The sequence below is a fragment of the Pseudorca crassidens genome, chromosome 18 (genome assembly GCF_039906515.1).
Source record: "Pseudorca crassidens isolate mPseCra1 chromosome 18, mPseCra1.hap1, whole genome shotgun sequence".
In the NCBI taxonomy this organism is placed as follows: domain Eukaryota; kingdom Metazoa; phylum Chordata; class Mammalia; order Artiodactyla; family Delphinidae; genus Pseudorca; species Pseudorca crassidens.
In genome coordinates, this window is record NC_090313.1 from 35,585,685 (window position 1) to 35,603,985 (window position 18,301).

Below are 18,301 nucleotides of genomic sequence, written 5' to 3' on the forward strand. Positions count from 1 at the left end.
GGAATCAATAGCAGAATAACTGAGGCAGAGGAACAAATAAGTGACCTTGAAGACAGAATGGTGGAAATTACTTCTGCAGAACAGAATAAAGAAAAAAGAATGAAAAGACATGAAGACCGTCTAAGACACTTCTGGAACAACATTAAAAACAGCAACATTCACATTATGAGTCCCAGAAGGAGAAGGGAGAGAGAAAGGACCGAAGAAAATATTTGAAGAGATAAGCTGAAAACTTCCCTAACATGGGAAAGGAAACAGTCACCCAAGTCGAGGAAGCACACAGAATCCCAGGCAGGATAAACCAAAGGAGGAACACACCAAGACACATAGTAATCAGAAGGATAAAAATCAAAGACAAAGAAAAAATATTAAAAGCAACAAGGGAAAAAAGACAACATACAAGGAACTCCCCTAAGGTTATCAGCTGATATTTTCATCAGAAAATCTGCAGGTCAGGAGGGGGTGGCACAATATATTTGAAGTGATGAAAAGGAAGAACTTACAACCAAGAATACTCTACCCAGCAAGGTTCTCATTCAGATTTGACAGAGAAATAAAAAGCTTCACAGACAATCAAGCTAAGAGAGTTCAGCACCACCAGACCAGCTTTGCAACAAATGCTAAAGGAACTTCTCTAGGCAAGAAAGAGACCAGCAACTTAAAACAACTTTATACCGATATAGACTGCTATATCAAAACCTCATGGGAAAAGTAAATCCAAAAACTACAATAGATACACACACACACACACACACACACACAAAAGAAAAGAAAAAGAATAGAAAAACGAAAATACAACCCAAACACAACACTAAAGATCGTCATCAAAACACAAGAGAAGAGAATAAGAGAGGAAGGGAAGAAAAAAAACACTACGAAAGCAAACCCAAAACGATTAAGAAAATGGCAATAGGAGCTTACATATTGATAATTACCTTAAGTGCAAATGGATTAAATGACCCAACAAAAAACATAAACTGGCTGAATGGATACAAAAACAGGACCCATATATATGCTGTCTACAAGAGACTGACTTCACACCTAGGGACACATACAGACTGAAAGTGAGGTGATGGTAAAAGGTATTCCATGCAAATGGAGATCAAAAGAAAGCTGCAGTAGCAATACTCATATCAGATAAAATAGACTTTCAAATAAAGACTGTAACAAGAGACAAAGAAGGACACTACAGAATGATCAAGGGATCAATCCAAGAAGAAGATATAACAATTGTAAATATATATGCAACCAACATAGGAGCACGTCAATATATAAGGCAGATTCTAACAGCCATAAAAGGAGAAATCAACTGTAACACAATAATATTGGGGGACTTTAACACCTTGTTTTCATCAATGGACAAATCATCCAGACAGAAAATCAATAAGGAAAAACAGGCCTTAAATGACACATTAGGTCAGATGGACTTAATTGATATTTATAGAGTATTCCATCCAAAAGCAACAGAATAAGGTTTCTTCTCAAGTGCTCAGAGAACATTCTCCAGAATAGATCATATCTTGTGTCACAAATCAAGACTTGGTTAATTTAAGAAAACTGAAATCATATCAAACTTCTTTTCTGACCACAATGCTATGAGATTAGAAATAAACTACAAGAAAAAAAAACTGTAAAAAACACAAACACATGGAGGCTAAACAATATGTTACTAAACAAAGAGCAGATCACTGAAGAAGTCAAAGAGAAAATCAAAAAACACCTAGAGACTAATGATAATGAAAGCCCAATGATCCAAAACCTATGGGATGCAGCAAAAGCAGTTCTAATAGGGAAGTTTATAGCAATACAATCTTACTTCAGGAAACAAGAAAAATTTCAAGTAAATGACCTAACCTTACACCTACAACAACTAGAGAAAGAGGAACAAGCAAAATCTAGTTAATAGAAGGAAAGAAATCATAAAGACCAGAGCAGAAGTAAATGAAATAGAGATGAAGAAAACAATAGCAAAGATCAGTGAAAGTAAATGCTCGTTCTTTAAAAAGATTTTAAAAAATTGATAATCCTTTAGCCAGACTCATCAAGAAAAAAAAGGAGAGGACTCAAGTCAATAAAAATAGAAATGAAAAGAAGAAATTACTATGGACATGACAGAAATACAAAGGATCATAAGAGACTACTAAGAGCAAATGTATGTCAATAAAACAGACAACCTGGAAATATGGACAAATTCTTAGAAAGGCACAATCTCTCAAGACTGAACCAGGAAGAAATAGAAAATATGAACAGACCAATAACAAGTACTGAAATTGAAACTGTGATTTAAAAACTCCCAACAGAGAGACGGGCACGAGCCGTGGCTAAAAGCGTGGACCCCAGAGATGGGTGCGAGCCGTGGCTAAAAGCATGGACCCCAGGGACGGGCGGGAGACGCTAAGGCTGCTGCTGCCACCACAAAGGGGCCTGTGTGCAAGCACAGGTCACTATCCACACCACTCTTCTGGGGAGCCTGTGCAGCCCACCACTGCCAGGTTCCCGGGATCCAGGGACAACTTCCCCGGGAGAACGCACGGCGAGCCTCAGACTGGTGCAACGTCACGCCGGCCTCTGCCACTGCAGGCCCGCCCTGCACGCAGTGCCCCTCCCTCCCCCTGGCCTGAGTGCGCCAGAGCCCCCGAATCAGCGGCTCCTCTAACCCCGTCCAGTCTGAGCAAAAAACAGACGCCCTCCAGCGACCTACACACAGAGGCAGGGCCAAATCCAAAGCTGAGCCCCTGTGAGCAGTGAGAACAAAGAGAAAGGGAAATCTCTCCCAGCAGCCTCAGAAACAGCGGATTAAAGCTCCACAATCAACTTGATGTACCCTGCATCTGTGGAATACATGAATAGACAACGAGTCATCCCAAATTGAGGAGGTGGGCTTCGAGAGCAAGATCTATGATTTTTTCCCCTTTTCCTCTTTTTGTGAATGTGTATGTGTATGCTTCTGTGTGAGATCTTGTCTGTATAGTTTTGCTTCCACCATTTGTCCTAGGGTTCTATCCGTCCATGTTTTTTTTTTGCTTGTTTCTTTTCTTAATAATTTTAATTTTAATAACTTTATTATACTTTACCTTCGTCCTTTCTTTCTTTCCTTCCTTCCTTCCTTCCCTTCTTTAGACAACGAATCATCCCAAATTGAGGAGGTGGTCTCTGAGAGCAAGATATATGATTTTTTCCCCTTTTCCTCTTTTTGTGAATGTGTATGTGTATGCTTCTGTGTAAGATTTTGTCTGTATAGCTTTGCTTCCAACATTTGTCCTAAGGTTCTATCCGTCCCTTTTTTTTTCTAAATAATTATTTTTTAATTCAATAACTTTATTATACTTTATTTTATTTTACTGTATCTTCTTTCTGTCTTTTTTCCTTCCTTCCCTCCTTCCTTCCTCCCTCCCTCCTTTCTTTCCTTCTTTGCTTTTCTTTCTTTCTTTCTTCTTTCCTTCCTTCCTTCCTTCCTTCCTTCCTTTCCTCCTTTCTTTCTTTCTTCATACTTCTACTAATTCTCTCTACTTTTTCTCCCTTTTATTCTGAGCCGTGTGGATGAAAGGCTCTTGGTGCTCCAGCCAGGAGTCAGGGCTCTGCTTCTGAGGTAGGAGAGCCAACTTCACGACACTGGTCAACAAGAGACCTCCCAGCTCCACATAATATCAAATGGCAAAAATCTCCCAGAGACCTCCATCTTAACACCAGCACCCAGCTTCACTCAACGAGCAGCAAGCTACAGTGCTGGACAACCTATACTAAACAACTAGCAAAACAGGAACACAACCCCACCCATTAGCAGAGAGGCTGCCTAAAATCATAATAAGGCCACAGACACCCCAAAACACACCACCAGACGTGAACCTGCCCTCTAGAGAGACAAGATCCAACCTCATCCACCACAACACAGGCACTAGTCCCCTCCACCAGGAAGCCTACACAACCCACTGAACCAACCTTAGCCACTGGAGACAGACTTCAAAAACAGCGGGGACTACGAACCTGCAGCCTGCAAAAAGGAGACCCCAAACACAGTAAGATAAGCAAAAAGAGAAGACAGAAAAACACACAGCAGATAAGGGAGCAAGATAAAAATGCACCAGACCTAACAAATGAAGAGGAAATAGGCAGTCTACCTGAAAAAGAATTCAGAATACTGATACTAAGGATGATCCAAAATCTTGGAAATCGAATGGACAAAATGCAAGAAACAGTTAACAAGGACCTAGAAGAAATAAAGATGAAACAAGCAACGATGAACAACACAATAAATGAAATTAAAAGTACTCTAGATGGGATCAATAGCAGAATAACTGAGGCAGAAGAACAGATAAGTGACCTGGAAGATAAAATAGTGGAAATAACTACTGCAGAGCAGAATAAAGAAAAAAGAATGAAAAGAACTGAAGACAGTCTCAGAGACCTCTGGGACAACATTAAACGCACCAACATTCGAATTATAGGGGTTCCAGAAGAAGAAGAGAAAAAGAAAGGGGCTGAGAAAATATTTGAAGAGATTATAGTTGAAAACTTCCCTAATATGGGAAAGGAAATAGCTAATCAAGTCCAGGAAGCACAGAGAGTCCCATACAGGATAAATCCAAGGAGAAATACGCCAAGACACATATTAATCAAACTGTCAAAAATTAAATACAAAGAAAGCATATTAAAAGCAGCAAGGGAAAAACAACAAATAACACACAAGGGAATCCCCATAAGGTTAACAGCTGATCTCTCAGCAGAAGCCCTGCAAGCCAGAAGGGAGTGGCAGGACATACTGAAAGTGATGAAGGAGAAAAACCTGCAACCAAGATTACTCTACCCAGCAAGGATCTCATTCAGATTTGATGGAGAAATTAAAACCTTTACAGACAAGCAAAAGCTGAGAGAGTTCAGCACCACCAAACCAGCTTTACAACAAATGCTAAAGGAACTTCTCTAGACAAGAAACACAAGAGAAGGAAAAGACCTATAATAACGAACCCAAAACAATTTAGAAAATGGGACTAGGAACATACATATTGATAATTACCTTAAATGTAAATGGACTAAATGCTCCCACCAAAAGACACAGATAGGCTGAATGGATACAAAAACAAGACCCTTATATATGCTGTCTACAAGAGACCCACTTCAGACCTAGAGACACATACAGACTGAAAGCAAGGGGATGGAAAAAGATATTCCATGCAAATGGAAACCAAAAGAAAGCTGGAGTAGCAATTCTCATATCAGACAAAATAGACTTTAAAATAAGGACTATTAGAAGAGACAAAGAAGGACACTACAGAATGATCAAGGGATCGATCCAAGAAGAAGATACAACAATTGTAAATATTTATGCACCCAACATAGGAGCACCACAATACATAAGGCAAATACTAACAGCCATAAAAGGGGAAATCGACAGTAACACATTCATAGTAGGGGACTTTAACACCCCACTTTCACCCATGGACAGATTATCCAAAATAAAAATAAATATGGAAACACAAGCTTTAAATGATACATTAAACAAGATAGACTTAATTGATATTTATAGAGTATTCCATCCAAAAACAACAGAATACACATTTTTCTCAAGTGCTCATGGAACATTCTCCAGGACAGATCATATCTTGGGTCACAAATCAAGGCTTGGTAAATTTAAGAAAATTGAAATTGTATCAAGTATCTTTTCCGACCACAACGCAATGAGACTAGATATCAATTACAGGAAAAGCTCTGTAAAAAATACAAACACATGGAGGCTAAACAATACACTACTTAATAATGAAGTGATCACTGAAGAAATCAAAGAGGAAATTAAAAAATACCTAGAAACAAATGACAATGGAGACACAACGACCCAAGACCTATGGAATGCAGCAAAAGCAGTTCTAAGGGGGAAATTTATAGCAATACAAGCCCACCTTAAGAAGCAGGAAACATCTCGAATAAACAACCTAACCTTGCACCTCAAGCAATTAGAGAAAGAAGAACAAAAAAAAACCCAAAGCTAGCAGAAGGAAAGAAATCATAAAAATCAGATCAGAAGTAAATGAAAAAGAAATGAAGGAAACAATAGCAAAGATCAATAAAACTAAAAGCTGGTTCTTTGAGAAGATAAACAAAATAGATAAACCACTAGCCAGACTCATCAAGAAAAAAAGGGAGAAGACTCAAATCAATAGAATTAGAAATGAAAAAGGAGAAGTAACAACTGACACTGCAGAAATAAAAAAGATCATGAGAGACTACTACAAGCAACTCTATGCCAATAAAATGGACAATCTGGAAGAAATGGACACATTCTTAGAAATGCACAACCTGCCAAGACTGAATCAGGAAGAAATAGAAAATATGAACAGACCAATCACAAGCACTGAAATTGAAACTGTGATTAAAAATCTTCCAACAAACAAAAGCCCAGGACCAGATGGCTTCACAGGCGAATTCTATCAAACATTTAGAGAAGAGCTAACACCTATCCTTCTCAAACTCTTCCAAAATATAGCAGAGGGAGGAACACTCCCAAATTCCTTCTACGAGGCCACCATCACCTTGATACCAAAACCAGACAAGGATGTCACAAAGAAAGAAAACTACAGGCCAATATCACTGATGAACATAGATGCAAAAATCCTCAACAAAATACTAGCAAACATAATCCAACAGCACATTAAAAGGATCATACACCATGATCAAGTGGGGTTTATTCCAGGAATGCAAGGATTCTTCAATATACGCAAATCTATCAATGTGATAAACCATATTAACAAATTGAAGGAGAAAAACCATATGATCATCTCAATAGATGCAGAGAAAGCTTTTGACAAAATTCAACACCCATTTATGATAAAAACCCTGCAGAAAGTAGGCATAGAGGGAACTTTCCTCAACATAATAAAGGCCGTATATGACAAGCCCACAGCCAACATCATCCTCAATGGTGAAAAACTGAAAGCATTTCCACTAAGATCAGGAACAAGACAAGGTTGCCCAGTCTCACCACTCTTATTCAACATAGTTTTGGAAGTTTTAGCCACAGCAATCAGAGAAGAAAAGGAAATAAAAGGAATCCAAATCGGAAAAGAAGAAGTAAAGCTGTCACTGTTTGCAGATGACATGATCCTATACATAGAGAATCCTAAAGATGCTTCCAGAAAACTACTAGAGCTAATCAATGAATTTGGTAAAGTAGCAGGATACAAAATTAATGCACAGAAATCTCTGGCATTCCTATATACTAATGATGAAAAATCTGAAAGTGAAATCAAGAGAATACTCCCATTTACCACTGCAATAAAAAGAATAAAATATCTAGGAATAAACCTACCTAAGGAGACAAAAGACCTGTATGCAGAAAATTATAAGACACTGATGAAAGAAATTAAAGATGATACAAATAGATGGAGAGATATACCATGTTCTTGGATTGGAAGAATCAACATTGTGAAAATGACTCTACTACCCAAAGCAATCTACAGATTCAATGCAATCCCTATCAAACTACCACTGGCATTTTTCACAGAACTAGAACAAAAAATTTCACAATTTGTATGGAAACACAAAAGACCCCGAATAGCCAAAGCAATCTTGAGAACGAAAAACGGAGCTGGAGGAATCAGGCTCCCTGACTTCAGACTATACTACAAAGCTACAGTAATCAAGACAGTATGGTACTGGCACAAAAACAGAAAGATATATCAATGGAACAGGATAGAAAGCCCAGAGATAAACCCAGGCACATATGGACACCTTATCTTCGATAAAGGTGGCAGGAATGTACAGTGGAGAAAGGACAGCCTCTTCAATAAGTGGTGCTGGGAAAACTGGACAGATACATGTAAAAGTATGAGATTAGATCACTCCCTAACACCATACACAAAAATAAGATCAAAATGGATTAAAGACCTAAATGTAAGGCCAGAAACTATCAAACTCTTAGAGGAAAACATAGGCAGAACACTCTATGATATAAATCACAGCAAGATCCTTTCTGACCCACCTACTAGAGTAATGATAATAGAAACAAAAATAAACAAATGGGACCTAATGAAACTTCAAAGCTTTTGCACAGCAAAGGAAAGCATAAACAAGACCAAAAGACAACCCTCAGAATGGAAGAAAATATTTGCAAATGAAACAACTGACAAAGAATTAATCTCCAGAATTTACAAGCAGCTCATGCAGCTCAATAACAAAAAACAAACAACCCAATCCAGAAATGGGCAGAAGACCTAAATAGACATTTCTCCAAACAAGGTATGCAGACTGCCAACAAACACATGAAAGAATGGTCAACACCATTAATCATTAGAGAAACGCAAATGAAAACTACAATGAGATATCATCTCACACCAGTCAGAATGGTCATCATCAAATAGTCTAGAAACCATAAATGCTGGAGGGGATGTGGAGAAAAGGGAGCACTCTTGCACTGCTGGTGGGAATGTGAATTGGTTCAGGCACTATGGAGAACAGTATGGAGGTTCCTTAAAAAACTACAAATAGAACTACCATATGACCCAGCAATCCCACTACTGGGCCTATACCCTGAGAAAACCAAAATTTAAAAAGAGTCATGTACCAAAATGTTCATTGCAGCTCTATTTACAATAGCCCGGAGATGCAAACAACCTAAGTGCCCATCATCGGATGAATGGATAAAGAAGATGTGGCACATATATACAATGGAATGTTACTCAGCCATAAAAAGAAACGAAATTGAGCTATTTGTAATGAGGTGGATAGACCTAGTGTCTGTCATACAGAGTGAAGTAAGTCAGAAAGAAAAAGACAAATACCGTACGCTAACACATATATATGGAATTTAAGAAGAAAAGAAGAACCTAGGGGTAAGACAGGGATAAAGACACAGACCTACTGGAGAACGGACTTGAAGATATGGGGAGGGGGAAGGCTGAGTTGCGACAGGGTGAGAGAGAGTCATGGACATGTATACACTAACAAACTTAAGGTAGATAGCTAGTGGGAAGCAGCCGCATAGCACAGGGATATCGGCTTGGTGCTTTGTGACTGCCTGGAGGGGTGGGATAGGGAGGGTGGGAGGTAGGGAGACGGAAGAGGGAAGATATATGGGAACATATATATATGTATAAGTGATTCACTTTGTTATAAAGCAGAAAGTAACACACCATTGTAAAGAAATTATACCCCAATAAAGATGTCAAAAAAAAAAAAAAAAGAGCTAATGTGAGCCAAACACCACTGGGTTTTACTAATGAAGATATTTTCTGAATATTTAAAAATAAGAACAGTAATATAAAAATGTAGTACTTCTATTAATAAACATGTTTATCAGAAAATGGTATATCTACTTTATGTAAAGCAGCTGCCAGAAATAAATTTTAAAATATTACTCAGCCATAAAAAAGAACAAAATAATGCTATTTGCAGTGACATGGATGGACCTAGAAATTGTCATACTGAGTGAAGTAAGTCAGACAGAGAAAGACAAATACCATATGCTATCCTTTATATGTGGAATCTTTAAAAAATTATACAAATGGGAACTTGTTTACAAAACAGAGTCACAGATATAGAAAACAAACTTATGCTTACCAGGGGGGAAAGCAGGATGGAGGAGAGATAAATTGGGAGATTGGGATCAACACATACACACTACTATGTATAAAATAGATAACTAGTAAGAACCTGCTGAATAGCACAGGGAACTCGTCTCATTATTCTGTAATGACCTATATGGGAAAATAATCTAAAAAAGAGTGGAAATATGTATATATACAACTGATTCACTGTGCTGTACATCAGAAACTAACACACCATTGTAAACCAACTATACTCCAATAAAATTTTTTTAAAAGACACCTTCTTAAATAAGAAAATATATAAATAAGTAAAATATAGTTTAGATAATAAATTTAAAAAAACTAAATAGAAATTTTATTTTCAACAAACTGGGTATAGAAGGAATGTACATAAACATAATACAAGCCATTACGACAAGCCCACAGCTAACATCACACTTGATACCTAATAATAAATTTAACCAAGGAGGTGAAAGATCTCTACACTGAAAACTATAAAACAATCATGAAAAATTAAAGATCACCATAATAAGGCTAGTTACCATGTAATAACATATAAAGATACTACATTATTATTGACTGTATTTCTCACACTGTGCATTTCAGACGTGACTAATTTATTTTGAAACTGGAAGCTTGTACCTCTTTTTTTTTTTTTTTTTTTTGTGGTACGCAGGCCTCACTGTTGTGGCCTCTCCCGTTGCAGAGCACAGGCTCCGGACGTGCAGGCTCAGCGGCCATGGCTCACGGGCCTAGCCTCTCTGCGGCATGTGGGATCTTCCCAGACTGGCGCACGAACCCGTGTCCCCTGCATTGGCAGGCAGACTCTCAACCACTGCGCCACCAGGGAAGCCCCTATCTCTTAATCTTTCTCACCTATTTCTTACATCCCCCATTCCCTTCCCCTCTGGCAACCACCTGTTTGATATCTGTATCTATGACTCTGTTTCTGTTTTCTTATGTTTGTTCATTCATTTGTTTTTCAGACTCTACATATAATTAAAATCATGCAGTATTTGTCTTTCTCTGGCTGACTTATTTCACTTAGCATAATACCCTCTAGGTCTAACCTTGTTGTTACAAATGGCAAGATTTCATTCTTTTTATAGTTGAGTAATATTCCACTATATATATATCACATCTTCTTTATACATTTAATTTTTTATGGCTGCTTAAATTGCTTCCTTATCTTGGCTATTGTAAATAATGCTGCAGTGAACATAGTGGTGCACATATCTTATCGAATTTAGTTTTTTCATTTTCTTTGGGTAAATACCCAAGAGTGGAATTGCTGGATGATATGGTAGTTCTATTTTTAATTTTTTGAAGAAACTCCATACTGTTTTCCATAGTGACCACTAATTTACATATAAAAAGAGATAAGAGTCGTGATTACCAGAGGCAGGGGTTGAGGGGTGGGGGAGTTGGATGAAAGTGGTCAAAAGGTACAAACTTCTAGTTATAAGATAAATAAGTACTCGGGTTGTAATGTACAACAAAATTAATATAATTAACACTGCTCTATTTATATTTTATAGTTGTTAAGAGAGTAAATCCTAAGAGTTCTCATCATAAAGAAAAAAATATCATATATTCTTTCTTTTTCTTTTGTATCTATGAGATGATGGATTTTGACAATAAACTTATTTTTATCATCATTTCATGACATATGTAAGTCAAATCATTATACTGTATGTACACCTTAAACTTATGCAGCGTTATATGTCAATTATATCTTTTAAAAAGTGGGGAAAAAAGAAACTTCAAGAAGACAAAAATAAAAAGAAAGATAGTCTGTGCTCATGGACTGGAAGAATTGCTAAACTGTCCACTCTACCCAAAGCACTAAACATTCAAAGCAATGCCTATCAAAATTCCAGTGGTATTTTTTACAGAAATAGCAAAAACAATCCTAAAATATGTTTGGAGCCACAAAAGACCCTGCATAGCTAAAGCAATCTTGAACAAGAAGACAAAGCTGGAGGCATCACATTTCTCGATTTCAAACTATATTACAAAGCTATAGTAAACAAAACAGGAATAAAAGCAGACACATAGATGGATGGAACAGAAATAGAAAGCCCCAAAATAAACTCATGCATATAAGGACAATTAATTTTTCGGCCCAGAAATACACACATGTGTATTTGTCAATTAATGTTTCTCTTCAAACTGATTTAATTAGACATGTTAAGGTACCACTGTTGTTAGGACTCTGTTTGTAAATATTTTCTGCCATAATTATAAATTCTTCCAGGTATCACACTCAGTTTCAACTATCATAGAATCAGAAGTATTTCTCCCAGGCTCTCCTCCATATAGAGAAGTAATATGTATAATAATTTTAAAATAGTCCTCCTAACTTTGGGAAAACTTTGTCATACCCCAACATACACACACATACACACACACACACACACACACACCAATTTTTTCAAGCCAAGAATATATTACGGGGAAGGGATAATCTCTTTAAAAACTGGTTCTGGGAAAACTGGATGGCCACATGAAAAAGAATGAAACTGAACACTATCTTATACCATATACAAAAGTAAAAAGTCAACCCAAAATGGATTAAGGAGTTGAATATCAGCCCTAAAGCAATAAAACTACTTGGAAAAAAACATAGGGGATAAGGTCTTTGACATTGGTCTTGGCATCAATTTTATGGACTTGGCACCAAAAGCAAAAATAAACAAGTGGGACTACATCAAACTAAAATGCTTCTGCATAGCAAAGGAAACCATCAACAAGTGGGAAATGCAACTTATAAAGTGGGGAAAAAATATTTGCAAACTACATGTCTGATAAAGGCTTAATATCCAAAATATATGAGACACATACAAAAAACAGAAGCTTAATGAAAAGGTAAGCAAAGGACCTGAACAGACATTTTTTTTTTCAAAGAAGACATACAAAGGGCCAACGGATACATTAAAAGGTGCTCAACATCACTCATCATCAGAGAAATGCAATTAAAAATCACCGTAATGTATCACCTGACATTTGTTGGTATATCTATTGTCAGTGAGACAAGAGATAACAAATGCTGGCAAGGATGTGGAGAAAAGGAAACTCTTGTACACTGTTGCTGGAAATGTAAACTGGTACAGCTGCTATGGAAGATACTATGAAGTTTCCTCAAGAAACTGAAAACAGAGCTATCATAAGATCAAGCAAACCTACTTCTGGGTATACATACAAAGGAAACAAAATCACTATCTTGAAGAAATACTTGTGCTACCATGTTCATTGCATCATTATTCACAAAAGTCAAGGTATAGAAACAACCTAAGTATCCATAAACAAATGAATGGATTTTACAAATGTGAGATATAGATTAAATATATATATATGTATATATACATATACAGTAAGTCACCTACATACAAACCTTCAAGTTGAGAAATTTCAAAGTTGCGAACGTGCATTCACATGTCCAATCAAGTAAGTCAGTTCACATGTCTGACATACATTGTCATGTGCATGCATCCTCTACAAGTGGTTGTGCTTTTGTGTACTTTAGTCTGCAGTACTGTATACAGTATAGTAGTAGAGTGTCTTTATTTTAAGCCCAGGATGTCCAGAAGCAAGCATAAAAGCAGTGGTGATGTAGCTGGTACACAAAGGTTGCAGCAGCTGTTCAGAATGTAATCCAGTGCTACCATGTTATCTACGGTGAGAAAAGAAGAGTTATTACCCAGATATCACTGGATCATTGTTTTCAAGAGGGTAGATAGAATCGAATACAGCAAGGAACCCGAACCTATGCCATCAGTGTCAGGCATGAGTGAAACTGCAGCTTGCCCTCCAGCTCCTATTGCTGATGATCCTTCAGCTCTACCATCTCCCACCTCCTCTCCCTACTCCAGTCTTCTTGCTTGTTCACTCGATGCCAGACCCTGTATGCCAGCTATTGTATTGTACTACTGTACTTTTCAAGGTATGGTACTGTAGATTAAAAATGTTTTCTTTATTTTTTGTGTTTGTTTTTTATGTATTATTTGTGTGAAAAGTATTATAAACCTATTACAGTACAGTACTATATAGCTGATTGTGTTAGCTGGGAACCTAGGCTAACACTGTTGGACTTACAAACGTGCTCTCAGAACAGAACTCATTCGTATGTAGGGGACTTTCTGTATATATATATGTGTATGTGTGTGTGTGTGTGTGTGTGTGTGTGTATGTGAGTGTGTGTGTATATATGTATGTCAGCCTTAAAAATAGAAATAAATCTATAGATAAACCTGGAGGGAATTGTGCTAGGTGAAATATACCAGACTAAGAAAGACAAATACTACATAATATCACTTAAATGTGTAATCTAAAAAAAAAGGTCAAACTCATAGAAACAGAGACTAGAATGGTTGTTGCCAGGTTCTGGGAAGTAGAGGAACTAGGGAGAAGATGGAAAAAGAGTGCAAATTTTCAGTAATAAGATGAATAAGATCTGAAGATACAATATGTTATATGGTGACTAAAGTTGATAATACTCTTTGGTACTGTGTAAATGAAATTTGCTAGAAGAGTAAAACTTGTATTCTCAACAACAACAAAAAGTAAGTATGTGAAATGATAAAGGAATGGATATGTTCATTAACTCAGTGATGGGAATTCATTTACAATGTATATTAAATCATGTTCACACCTTATATCACAATTTTAATTTTCAATTATATTTCAAAAAATTAAAATAAATAATAGAAGCTTTACTTTCAGATAAATAAAGAGCTGACAGTAATCATTCTAAAATGTATTAGGTGTTGCCGATATTGAGATTTAAGAAGACTCATCAGTTTTTCTTCAAATTTTATTAAGATATAATTGGCATACAGCACTGTGTAAGTTTACAGTATGCAGCATAATGATTTGATTTACATATGTCATGAAGTGATTATCACAATAAGTTTACTGGATATCCATCATTTCATATAGGTACAAAATTAAAGTAGAAAAAAATTATTCTTATGAGGAGAACTCTTAGGATTTACTTTCTTAACAACTTTCATATATAACATACAGCAGTGTTAATGATTCATGAGTTTTAAATTGCCAAAATGGCATAACTAACCTATTTAGCAAGTGTCTTCAACTTGACTTTAATTTAGGTAGCAGTGATATACGAGCATTCTAACATCAGCAAAGATGCTTGATGACTAGTGAAGATAAATGTTTCCTGTGTTTTCATTCCTACTCAGTAGGTTGAGAGCATTCTTTAAAGAGTTAGAACACGTGATATAAAATACTGAAGTTTGTCTATCTTCTGTGCACTCCAAGTATCCACTTAGGACTGAAGTATGACCAGAAATAACTACGCCATTGAATATCTATGCCCTTGCTTTTTAAAATTATATCTTTTTATTTCAGAATTTTTGAAGTCTTTAAATTTATTTGGTTTATTATCCTTCCCTATATATATATATCACATACTGTAAATTATACATACTTAAATGATAAGAGTTTAAAGAAAGTGAAACCACCTGGATATTCACTAGATTTTTGAGAGTAGAATATACTTTTATATGCTTATGTAATTTATCTTATTTCTTTCATAGTATCCATACTAGAGAGAAATCTCAAAAATCTCAGTTTTTCATAGATCAACCTATATATAACAATAAAATTAAATTTAGGCTCTTTTTTCTTTTAAAATAATCCTCTTTAATAGTGTAAGATTTATATATGCTGAGTCAGTATAGAAAACTTTAAATAAGTAATAGAGTAGCTGATTGAAGGAGAGTTCAAATACATATGTTTTTATTTCATTCCAAAGAAGGAATTACCACTTTAGAAAGGTGAAAAAATCTGAGATTTTTCTACACAATCATGACTCTTTTATATTAACTCAGTTTGCTACCCTTGTATGTATTTGTACTGATAATCAGAATGTAAGATGAAGTAGTTGAAGAGACAGAAGTGTAATTAAGGAATCTTTCATTCTGTAAATATCAGGAACTTTAAAGTCTTAGCTCCAACTCTTTTAAGAGTTCCACCTCATCATCCCCAATTGATAGACATGTAGTTCTGTCTATATCACGTTTATTCATATAGGACCCATATAATTAAAAAATTCTAAGAGGCTTAAAAAAATAAGACAACACAACACTTCAAGGAGAATCAGCTTGATTTTATTTTGCTGAAAGAAGGAGAATGGAAAGTGAATGAGGGGTAAGAGAGTGAGTGAGAGACAGAGAGACCCATCGTATTACTGACCTAAGATAAATTGTAGAACAAACTAATACTAACATCTCCTTAACTCATTCTTTGATTCTAAAAGAAATGATGAAGAATCTTACATTATCTGATATTTTTGCCACTTAGTAATGTTCTACCAAAATTCTCAAAAACATCCTTTCCTTTAAAAACTAAAGACCTAGAGCTCTTAACCCAATATCATGTCTGAAGAAAAAGATTTTAGATACTAATATTATACTGTAAATAATGCTACCACCTCATCTTCCTACAGGATTATACAACATTAATATTAAATTCCATGGACACTCTTCAAGCTGACTTTTTTTCTGAATTTTGTAAGATTATTTAAAATACAGGATAAATAAAGATCTCATCCTTCAGGAAAATAACTTAAAACATTTTTTTTTTTTTTGCGGTACGCAGGCCTGTCACTGTTGTGGCCTCTCCCATTGTGGAGCACAGGCTCCGCACGTGCAGGCTCAGCAGCCATGGCTCATGGGCCTAGCCGCTCTGCGGCATCTTCCCGGACCGGGGCACGAACCCGCGTCCCCTGCATCGGCAGGTGGACTCTCAACCACTGCGCCACCAGGGAAGCCCAACTTAAAACATTTTTAATGGACTTTTAAAATACTTCAAATACCTCATTATTTTTTGAAAACTATATCTGATGTCTTCATCGTTCTTTATATTTGTATACTTAATGTTTCACATAATATGTATTAATATAAAGACAAGCAGAAGTAATATTAGCTAAAGGAAACCAGCATGTTAAAACATTTAATATGCCATCAGCATTGTGATAGGTACTTTAACATATTATTTGACTTAATTATTACAAAGATTCTCTAAGGAAACATTAAGTGCGTTTTACAGGTCAATTAACTCAAGAGATGTTTGATACCTTGCTGAAGGACACAAAACTAATTGAAAACCCCATTTCCCTGACTCAAGTCTATATGTTTAAATTTAACTAAACTATAATTCCCAAAAGTTAATCACAGATTTTGTAGTAAAAAGCCTTGACATATAAATGGTAATTCCCTGCTTCCATTCAAAATTGTCTTCCTCCATTCTTCATCCATATTTTACTGTAAACACTCACTCATATGTTCAGGACTACCTGTGTTTGAAACCAATTCTAAAATTGGGAAGAAGATATATATCAAGATTCCTTAAAACTTGAGCTATCAAGATATTGTTACTTAGGCTTTCAGTTTCTTATTCAAAACCTTTGACTATATCCCTACTTCTTCTGCCCAAGATAGGTGGAATTCCTTATCTCAGGTGATTATCACTCTAATCTGGATCCAGGTGATCTATGTATCTTTTCCTTGTCTTAGTTAAGTTTCTTCAATCTGAGATCTTGCTTGGTTGGATATATATTAACTGTTTTCAGAATTTGAAATTCCTCTTGACCAGGTTAATTATTAATCTCTATTTTCCTCATTTTGATATAAATTCTTTAGATGTGAGCTCCACCTCTTTGCCATATCATTCCTTTCATTATTACTATTATCAAGCAAACTTTGAAGTTCCATCCAGACTTCCTCTGTGACTAATGGATGATTCTGTTAATTTTCTTCTCACTTTTAACATGAATTTTCAACAAAGTCTCCAGGTTTTTAAAATTCTATATATTTTAAACAGTATAAAGTTTGAAAATTCTATATATTTTCTCTTCACCTTTTCTCCCTTCCCTTATAATCCTACTTACAGAAACAGTACACTTAACATAATTATAATTTTATAATTTTACTTCATTCATATAGTTTCAGGTGAATAATATTCTCTTGTGAAAAATGAGCTACTTAAACAACAATTCATTACGAAATATATAAATTATATGATAGATTGTCAATGAAAAATTAATTTCCTCTTAAGCCCTAGATAAAATCATTTGATCATGTATATTCAAAGAATAATTAAAATATACATATATTGAATGCAATTCAAATGAAACATTTGTACTATTTCTTTGATATTCTTTTTATGTAACTTAATTATGATTATAAGTAAACCAGTCAGTTAGCATAGTAAATTACATATTTATATAATTTTCAAGTCAAAGATCAAATAACTCTCCTATGTGCTAATATATTAAAAATAAATTTTCTATTCTGAAAATTTTTATGCATTAAATTATTTTAGTATGTTTTTGTAATTCAGTGTGGATAAATTGACAAAACGAATAAATGAGTTGAGGATATAAAACCTAAGGGTGACACAAAAAAAGACTTCTTTTAAGTTGTGACTTAATTAAATTATCATTCAGTACAATACTTATGATAACATGTTTATTGCTCATTCCATGTCCTGCTGTGCAATGAGACACAAGAGACAGTAAATATGGAATTAAATGCCAATAGGTTGCAGCTTTGTAAACACATAAAATCCAAAATGGCATAAAAGCTCTTGAGTCCTGCTGATTCCTAATTGTCGTCTGTGGCATGCTTTATTCTACATCGCTTTAAAGTAGCTGATATTACATTAAGCTCCAAATACCTTGTACTTAAGAAAAACTAATTCTTTAAATTATGATAATTCTTAGAAATTATATTGATTTTTTA